This window comes from Zalophus californianus, chromosome 1, assembly GCF_009762305.2.
Source record: "Zalophus californianus isolate mZalCal1 chromosome 1, mZalCal1.pri.v2, whole genome shotgun sequence".
NCBI classification, from domain to species: Eukaryota; Metazoa; Chordata; class Mammalia; order Carnivora; family Otariidae; genus Zalophus; species Zalophus californianus.
Window position 1 is genome coordinate 84,081,164 of NC_045595.1, and position 10,981 is coordinate 84,092,144.

A 10,981-nucleotide genomic window follows, 5' to 3' on the forward strand; every position below is an offset into this window, starting at 1 on the left:
AAGAGCACAAGCAGGGCGAAGGGGCAGAGGGAGAAGCAGGCTCCCCACTGAGCAGAGAGCCTGTGGGGCTCCATCCCAGGACCCTGGGATCATGACCAGAGCCAAAGGCAGTTGCTTAACCAATGTAGCCACCCAGGTGCCCGACATTTTTCTTACTTTTGCTATCTAAACCATGTTTTTATATTTCATTATCTCTCAGGTATGTGAAGATCGGTCCTGATTTTAATTGTCAATGGTTATATTTAACAATTTCAAAATAAATCTTTATATTGCTCTAATTTTCAACATTCTTAGTGAAACAACAATTTTCAAATTTTCCCTCATTCCTATAAGTAAAACAGTTCAGTACACTTCCTCCCTTATCCCTCACTGTTCAATTTTTCTTAATATAATCTGGGATTTTAAATGCATATTTATATTATATTATATTATATTATATTATATTATTATATATCATAGTTACTTTTGTTTTTCAATTATATAGTTTTAATTTTGAAGACAATTATTGATAAGTGTAATTATTTAATAACTAGTTTTCAACAATATTGTAGTGCTTTATACTTATTGATAGTTAATTGGCAGTGCTTACTGCTTTTTGTATCCATTTCTCCCTTTTCTTAAACTTTTTGTTTCTTCACTAACTTCCTTGGAAAGTATCACCAATTTTTTTTTTTCCAAGAAGGACATATAGGTGGTATATTTTATGAACGCTTTGATATCTGAGAGTGACTTGGCTCTGTATACAATGGTGGAGTCCGAGTATTTTCTCCAAATTCAATAGATAATTCCTTGACTGATATCTGCCATTTAGTGATGTAGAAGGGAAGTCAAAGGCTATTTCTATTTTTGTTCTCTTAAGTAATTTTTCAGTAGAGGTGATTGCTTATTATCAGCACATAATTATTTTTCAAATAATTTATATTTAATAATTTTTGCATTAACATACAATAAATTCAAATTAAAAATGTTGCCAGGATGTATTAGTTGTTTATGGCTGTATAAAAGATTACCTCAAAATTGCGTGGCTTGAAACAACAAACATTTGTTATCATCTCATTTCTGCAGGTCAGAATCCGGTAAAGGCTTAGCTGGATAATTTTGGCTCAGGGTCTCTGCTGAGGCTGTAGTCCAGTTGTGAGCTAGGGCTATAGTCATCTGACGGCTTGCTTGGTACTGAAGGATCTGATGTCAAGATGACTCCTTACCCGGAAGCTACCTGTTGACTGGAAACCTCAGTTCCTTTTTGTTTGTCATTAGGAAGCCTCAGTTCCTGATCACATAAACCCCTCCACAGGGTTGTTCATCATGGCATTTGACTTTCCCCAAAACAACTGATGGGAGAAAGAAAGAGAAAGAAAGAGAGACAGAGAGACATAGGGAGAGACAGAGAGGCAGAGACAGAGAAAGAGAAACAGGAAGCTGTGGTGCTTGTCCTAGTATCATTTCCACTTTATTCTATTTGTTAGAAGCAGGGCACCAAATCTGGTCCACACTCAAGAGAAGAGGAAAGAAGCTCCACCTCTTGAAGGGAGAATTATAAACAAATTTGAGGGCATTTTATAAAAAACCACCACACAGAATAAATAAGTCCAGTTATGGGTAAGATCTCCCTGATATCCTCCCCCTCAAATTAATAGCCTATGAAATCTGATTTTTATTTAGATTTGTGAAAATTTTAAAAATACTATCTCTGATACTTTCTTCTCTTGTATTTGCTTTAGCTTTTCTTCATGAATTCCATTTATTCTATGGCATATATTACAGTTTTCTATTCTCTGTACTTATATCTCTTTTGTAACTTTCATACCTGTGTTTCTTTTCCTCTGCCGTCTAGTAAAGGATCTCAAGTTTGTGCTCTATCTTAATTCTATTCTTTTTGACCTCCAATAGCATTTTAAATTCTATTATGTTTTTCATTTATCACAATCCTTCCACATCTCATCCACATCTATTTTTATCTCATACTGTTGCCTTTTCATGACTACTTGTTGGTTCTCTTCCTGGGTTATTCTCACTGTACACAGTTCAGCTCCTCTTCATTGAAGTAATTTTTCCTTGTATCAATCTAAGGTGCCAAAACGTTTCATGAAATTTTTTTCTGAGTTAACAGTTTATAATTTTTATAGTTACACTCCTCACCTGAATCTTTCATATTGACATTATTTTCTCATGGGCTTACTGGTACTTTCTTTTCATTTCTGTTAGAACTTTGGCATATGTCAACAAACACAAAGTCTACTGCTTTCCCTTGGTTTTCTCCACTTGTGTCATGGTACAATTCCTTACTTATTATGACAACTAGAAGGAAAGTTGATGAGTTCACTCCAAGTTCAATACCTTCTAGAAGGCATTCATCTATTACAACTCTGCTTTATTGAGATGGCATCTTCTACGGCTACTGTCAGGCTTTATGAGGCTGGAAATAGGCAGAATACTTGGAATGCAATACTCTTTGATAGATATTTCCGAGCAGTCTGCATATCCCTGTGTCCCTGACTGACGGAGATGGTGGATGGAGCCTCCACCACCTCGGCGGGGGGTTATTACCACCAGCAAGCCATTTGTTTAATCAGTTGCATTCTAGGTAAAGCTGTTTCTGTAGAGGTGTGAAATATGGGGTATTGAAAGGAAGAAGGCACATCCTTAAGAAGTACCAGCTTCTAATTTTCTGTTTAGTGAAGGTCTTGAATTCTGAGTAGAGGACAGAGAGTAGGAGAACGTACAGTCTCCCATCTGCACCCCCACCCTTGTCCCCGATCAGGGTTAAAGGAGAGGCATTTCAGAAGATAAAACCTAAACAGCTTTTTTTTTTTTTTGCTCAGTTCTTTTTGTCTTATACTTAACAGTCCTTCCAGATTCTAGCATTAAATTGTTCACAAATCAAAGTTTTAGGACTTATTGTGAATTTTCATTGTTTTCTGGTCTTCACTGATATTTTAGTTAAAAATGAGATGAAGTTTGATGGTGGTGACCAGCCAAGATGGCATTTTAACCTGGAAATTTCTCTTGGCATTGTTTATATTAACAGAAAAAGATACTTTAATTGCCCAACAATAGGGGATAAACAGAATAAATTATGGCATATCTTTGTGAAGGGACACTTTGTAGTCATTAAAAATCATACTGTTAAAGCATATTTAATGGCACAGGGAAATGCCCACAATTTATCTTTTGGGGAAAAAATTACAAAACAGTATTTACAATGTGGTTCTGATTTCATAAGGCAACAAAAGAGGAAACACACAAAAATACAACAAAGATATATAATATAACATTCACAGAGGTCCTCTGGACAGTGGAATCAGAGGCAACTTCTATGTTTTATTTTGAAGATGTTTTCTTTAATTTTAAATCTTTTATTAAAATACCTATTACTTATTGAAATAAAACAACTTTTGAATTAGCAGTTTATAACTACAAGTTAATTTATTTGCAAAGGTGCTATCTTCCCTAAGTGTTAATATTATATACATAGTGGTTGGGGGGGTGGGAAGGGAAATGTATTCTCAGATATAGAGAGAAATTTCTGTGTCTCACTAAGAAAAAAGATTAGCTAGATAATGGATTGAGCTAAATTATATTAGCTAGATATGGATTTATGGACCTTCAAAGTAATTGATTATAAATACTATAGCATGTGTGCATGGCACATACGTGTGTATATGTGTGTGTGTCTTCTAAAATTGATTTGAAGGTATCTGATGGTCACTTTAATAGGACACTGTTATCGTACATCCATGAGAGGACATCTGGCCACAACAAGGAAGACTGATCTGTAGCTTGATAGTTCTCAAAGTGTAGACCCTGGACCAGCAGCAGCAGCATGACATGGGCTCATATTACAAATACAAATCCTCAAGCGTCACCCCAGACCTATGGAATCAGAAACCCAGCCTATGTTTTAGCAAGCCTACCTGATGATTCTGATACATGCAAATTTGAAAGTCACAGCTATGAACATTAATTAATATCCGTTAAAATAGGCATTATCCAAAGATAGAAGACTCCTATAGATATGGTCATGAAGAAACAAACACTCTGAGAGGCAGAAGCATCTCTGATGCCCAACTAGATAAGTAACTGTTCAGAAGATGTGATTACTGTGTCACATTGAACAACAGGAGAGTGAGAACTTGATCATATGTCCTCTGTGGTTCTGGTATCCCACATGTATTTATTATGGCAAATAAAGAATACTATGGGTACTATAAACTTCTTGTGAACCAATCACTTTAACTGGTCTACCATCCTTTTGTAAGCATTAGCAGAGCCCAGAAATATGCTATGCTCTGGTGGAAATGATGGCCATCACCACACTTGTGGAAGAGGGTGTTGATATTGATGAGCCATGTCTAAGGTCATGGGTTGGGCCACAGTGCTTGGTGGTGGAGATTGTGAGGTAAACATTGGAAGTACTGAAGCTCGAGACCCTGAAGCAGGCCCACTCATCCTAGTGACCTTTCCTTCTTATACATGGCTGACACGAGGGAGGGGTCTGGGCTGCCTCCCATTTGGGAGGAGGCATCTTCCTGGGGAAGCTTGGGCTGAGAGGAGTTGACACCTCTTCCTTCCACTTCCTTACTTGTGGTGTTTTTTGCTGGGAAGTGGGCTCGTAATGGTGTCTGTGACTGGGACAGAGGTGTGGGTCCAGGTAAAAGGGGCCAAGCAGGGCACTTGTCTTAGGCCTATAGGCAATCCAGCTACTAGGAGTCCTTTTCTTCTTAGTAAGGTTGACAGATTTAGCAAAAACCAAACCAAACTAATGAACCAAACATAAAACCCCAATGCCCAGTTAAATTCGAATTTTGGATAAACAACAAATAATATTTTATTATAAATATGTCCAATGCAATATTTGAGATTTACTATATAGTATAAATATATTGTATAAGTTATTTTAGTATAAAATGAACAAAGTATTTTATATGCATACCATATACTATGTTGTTTTAGTGTGATTAATATTTCATTATATTATATGTCTACATATTTGATCTCACTAGATTGGATGTTTTTGTTATTTCCAACGTGCAATATTTGGGACATACTTATACTAAAAGATTATGTGTTTGGTGGCGCCTGGGTGGCTCAGTGGGTTGAACATTCAACTCTTGGTTTCAGCTCAGGTCATGAGCTCAGGGTCCTGGGATCAAGCCCCCTCATTGGGCTCCACACTCAGCAGGGAGTCTGCTAGAGATTCTTTCTCTCTCTCTCCCTCTGCACCACCACCACGCCCGGCACTCACGTGAGGTCACGTGTGCTCTCTCTCTTTCTCGCAAATAAATCAATAAATCTTAAAAAAGAAAAAAGATTATGTGTTTGTCTGAAATTCAAATTTGAATGGGGGTCTTTTATATTATTTGGAAGCCCTACTGGATATTTAGCTACCTAGGACAAAAGGTAGCTAAATTGGGGTTTCAGACAAAAGCCTTATAAGAAAAAGGAAGATGTTGCTTGAATGTTTATCCTCCTTCAGGAACCTGGCCTGTGACAGGTGACTAGCTATGAGTTGGGGTGTTCAGTGTTCCCGTACCCTACCCACCCTGACACTATCCCAATACGACTCCCAAAGAGCAGTTATACACCAGCCTGGCTATATAGTTTAATCACTTTTTCCCTTGAATAATTTCCAAGTCTCTCAAGGACGTTAGAAAGGCACAAGGGGTGGAGCTGGGTCCTTGCGCATGTCCCATGATCCACTTCTTTTGAGAAATCTATTTTCCTGGTTTGCTCACTACGGAAAACACAATTCTGTGTCTTCCATATGCGATTTCAAATAGAAATAGTAGCATTACTGATCAGTGGGTCCATCTCTAGGACTGGCAGGCAAATTTAGCCAGGACCTCTGCAAAGCAGTTGTGACTTCTACTTGGTTTTCCCATTCTAGCCTCAATGGCAGTTTGGGGAACCAATTTTGCTAACAACAAAAAAAATTTTTTTTAATAGGAGGAAGGGCCATTTTATTAAAAAATCAAGTCTGAAGCTCATCAGATTATGTTAAAGGAATTTATTTCATATTCTCCAACTTGGTCTCTTTGTCAGTCTGGGAGCACGGTTCTATGCAAAGGCTTTGTGTACTGCTGGTTTTCAGCTGGGGAAGTTGTGTATGAGCTATTGCTCCTCTCCCAGGTGAGAACAGGTGTACACCACTTTAAATTTCCCGTAGATCTGATTGCATCATTTGTTATATTATCCAGCATAATGACATGAAATACGTAAATAATAAAATGCCAGTTGCCTCCTGAAAATTTAAAGTGGCAGGTCCTCTTTCTTCCGTTGAAGAGGCTTCTGTCTGCTGATGGAGCTTTCGCCGCTGAAAAATGACAACCAAGCTGAAGGGAGCCACAGGGGAAAACTTACTCCTCTGGCTGATAAAGTGAATACAAAAAGGAACATCAGGACTTCACCCCTTCTCCACTCTCCACAATTGCCCTATCTTCCTGCAGTCATCATATACTTGACAAACTTTAAGTATGCATGTAAATCATGAGCCTATGGAAAGGAGTGTGCAAAGGTCAAATGCTCTGCTATCACAAGAGTGAAAGAGGGGTGCCAGGTTGGCTCAGTCAGAAGGGCAGGCCACTCTTGATCTCCAAGTCGTGAGTTCAAGCCTCACGTTGGGTGTAGAGATTACTAAAAATAATTAAAAATGTTTTAAAAATAAAAAGAGTGAAAGAGGTTGCACCGTTTTCTGCAGATTTTTTAAAATATACATATATATGGTCACTTTTACTTGTCTTTTTACCCAAGTGTCAGTTTGGTAGGTTGTTTGCACTGGATAGAATCCATAGCACTGGGGAGGGGTGCGAAACAGAAGAGGTTAATTAAAGAATTCCTCCACGGATTTGGGAACTCAAGGCAAAACTCTTCCAACCATTCCACATACTGTCTGTCTTGCTACTTAGATTCTTTAAAATCCAAGAATTTTCGCCCAAACTTGGGTAACATTACTAGCGGATTTCCATCTGCAGCGTAAAACAAAATGAACCACAATTTCTTATTCGGCTGGATTCAACACAAATGCCCTGAGCACCCATTTGGAGGCTTTGCATGAGGTGCAAGGAATAAACACACTCTCTGCTCCCAAGGGCCTTATGGTCCTGTGGATCATTTTCATATGAATTCAGAGTTTCAAATGTATAATGTCATTCACAACCAAAGGATGAGAATAAAGAAGCCTTCATGAAATTACAATTCTTTACCTCTAAATGCTCTTTTAAAAAGAACAAAGGTGTAATTTTCAGCTTCGTGCTCTTTAATCATTGGTGCGGAAGTGATGGTGGAGACTAACTCCCAAATGTCTCTCGAAGGTAATAGTAGGACATGTGTTGAAAGGGGTAAATGAGTATATGGCATATGAGAAGAGACGACCCATGAACAAACTAACATTTGTCCTAACCAATACCGTTGGGCTTCCAGTTCTGGACGGAGAGAGATGATACACACAAAATATATTCTGGAGGCCCTGCAGGAGACATAAGCAGTGTGGTGAAGGACTTAACGGGGGATTTGGCTATGGAGCAGTTGCTGGTGTGTTGAATAAGGAGTGGATGCCAGCACTGTACACAGCTCTGAGACTTGCCAGCTCCAAGTATTGTCTGCTTATGAATTAAGGATGCATTTTGATGGAGCTCTGCTAATTTGCCTAAAGGAATGAGAACGAGAGCTATAGGAACAGAAAAATCTCCCAGACTGGTGAGATGCTGGTGACCTCAAATAGCTCCATGTATACGTGGGAGGAGGCAGCATTATGTATTTATATTGTTACCGTTTGGGGCCATGTTTTGGATGGTGCACCATTTGACTATAACTATTCCGACTTAAAACTTGCCATTTGCAATAAAAGTGAAAATGAGTTTTGGAGCTATTATTCGGAACTACCATGATGTCTTATGTCTGTCTTTTGCTCATATGCATTAGCATCCCTTCTCTGCTTTGTCTGTATATTTCCTTTCCTTCCACTTTCAACTTACTTTCTCTTAGGTACGGCAGTGGAAATGTATTGCAAGCTGATGATGGCTTGAAAGTGTGACTCTGTATCAATGAAAGGTAAATGATATTTCCCCTAACACTGAAGAGTTACACAAAATTCCGTTATAGTTATATGTGTACATGTCTTATCTCACTTATGCGTGTTTTTGAGGGCATGGATTTAAACTTATACCTCTATGAACTCTCTATAATGCCTTCAACACAATAGACGCTCACTAAGTATTAATTGGATAAATGAATAATTCTAGAAAAATGGGAGACACACATTCACAAACCTGTTGCAAAATGAGACATAATACCACATGTGTTAGGGATTGGAGATAGAAAAACTAAGGAACAGAAGTATCAAAATTTGTGTGCTCACAAAAAATAGTGCTTTCTAATCCAAACCTGCCCAATCAATAACAATTTTATTATAACAGATTTCAATCTTGCCACCAACAGGGTAGAATGCCAACTCAAGTTTGTAGGATGAGCTGATCTTTTTTCTCAGGCCCCAGCTCCACTTGATCTTGGTCTTTCCATTCAAAGAGTTCACATTCCGTAGTATAAGGAGAGATTTATAAAACTAGTTCTGATATGCTTGGCTGGTGGGGGTCAGATAGATAGAAAAAAAGCCAAATCTTCATAGGTTTGAATCTTAGCTCTACCACTTGCTAGCAACTTGACCTTGGTTCTCATTTCCCACTTCTATAAATGAAGAAAAATAATTGTGAGAATTAAATAAGATAAATGCATATGAAGGACATGGCACATAGTAAGACTTTGTGCACAATAAAGTTATAGAACACTGGGGAAGATGTGATGTGATAATTTTTCCTGATGAAAGTTGGAAGTGAATTTTGAGCTAGGCTTTTAAGGATAAGCAGAAGTTTGTTTTATGTTGTTTTGTTTTAGGCACAAGAACAAGGGAATGAGATTCCAGACAGAGGAAACAGCATGAGCAAAGGCACTGGGGTTAGAAAATATATGATACATTCAGGGATCAGAAGACCATCCATAAACAGTTGATGGGTGGTCTTGAGAGCAAGTAAGATGTACATGGGGATGGAGAGGAGAACATTCAAAGCCATGGGCTTGCTCGCTGCACAGGTGATGTTCGAACGTGTCTCTTGACTCCAGTGAATAATTTTGTTAACAAAATACCAATCTTCCAGAAACCAAAATTTAAATTTCCAGCAGTTTTCAGTATCTCCAAGGAAGTTTAAATGCAGTCTACACAGATTGCTGGGTAGCGGATCTTTATTCAACCACCCTGAAAGCCAAGAGCCTACCTGTTCTGGGTGAATATTAAAGCCTTCTCAGCATGCGTCGACAATGAGGGCAGATGTTGCTGCCAGTATTTTTAGACAGAATTCAGAGACCTGCTAAGAATTCTGAGCAGCTGAGGATTTCACTCTCCAGATAGTCTATTAGTCATTCCACAGACATATCTTTAAATGCCCTAGTATGAAGTTTGCTCATCTAGATCGTGCAATTCTAACATCAGCTGTTTGTGGATGGTTACTTAGTAATTGTGATTTAAAGAAGTGCAGTGGGGTCCATTTAGAATGGACCAACCTATTTATAGACAGGAAGCCCAGAATTACTGTCATGCTTTGGGAAAATTATGGTTCTACTTATAATGAGTTCTTACTTTCCATTACATTCTGTTAAGGGGAAATAACAACTGTATGTTTTTAACTTGGTTTTTTGATTCACTGTGTAGGAGTGCAGTGATTAGCTTAAAATGTTCAGTAGCATATAGATGCTTAGCATAAAGTTGGTGTTCAATGGCATGTGAAAGGCATATATTCCACAAATATCTGTTGAATGAATGAATGAATGAAATCAGATGAACCATACCCCTAAATTGTATTTCAGAATATGTGGAGTATTGGTTAAAACTGATACTGATGACCATGTTATTATCATATGCAAAAAAGAAGCAAGATACGTTCTAGAAAGATTCATGGGCAGGTGTCAGTTTACTGACCTTGAGCTAGTAGTTTGACCTCTTGTATTTCCTCATTAGAAAAATGAAGGGTTTGAACTCAGTGATAACTAATGTCCCTTTGAGCTCTAAAATTCTATGACCCACATTCTGGTTTGATAAGAGAAAGGCATAAATGGTCCCTTGTCACATTTGCCCAAAGTTGAATTATTTCATTCTACATTTGAAGCATCACAATCCATCTTCAAGTTCTTTATGAAAATAATGTCTTCTTCTTTAATGGTTTACTGCCATATTTGAATGATTTTCTTCTCCACAACCATTGCACTATGTACGTGTGTCTATCTTGTCCTGAGTCATTTTTTTTTATTCTGGTCTCTCTGTCTCTCGAGCTGTGTGTCCTGAGAGGTGGGAACTGTGCCATATTCATCTTTGTGTCCTCTAAGCACCTACCACCATGCCATGCATTAGTGGAATTCCTTCTTTACAATCCCAGTGTTATCTGTTTAACAGTCATCCTGGAATAATGGTTCCACCCTAATTTGTGGGTTTAATAAAATGCAGCTGCTGCAGCAGCCAACCCATTTCCTCTCTCCCTCCCTCACTGTGTTCAAGCCACGTGGCTGCCTTTGGATTCCTCAAAAAATGCCAAGTTTGTTGTGGCTTCTAGGATTATGTCCTGTCTGGAATGCTTTTTCCTGAGGTCCCCATTCAGGTCTCGGTAGCAAAACCATCTCTTAGAGGAATTTCCTGGCCATCCCCTTCAAGGGATCCATTCAGCAAATATTGCCTCCTCTTTATAACACCACTACCTGAAACGATTACAGATTCTAAATTTGCTTTTTTTTTTTTTTTTTCCCCTCCCGTACTGGAATGTACGATCCACAGAAACATAATGTGTGTGTCTCTCTGTTGTTTTCCCCTCTATTGCCGGCAGCTGGGACAGTGCTTGGCATGTGGTGGGGGCTTGTTAAATATATGTGGAGTAACCTAATTGCTCCCTCCCTCCGTCTTTGCTGACAGCTCCCTGGCACCAGCTGCCCCTTGCCCACTGCT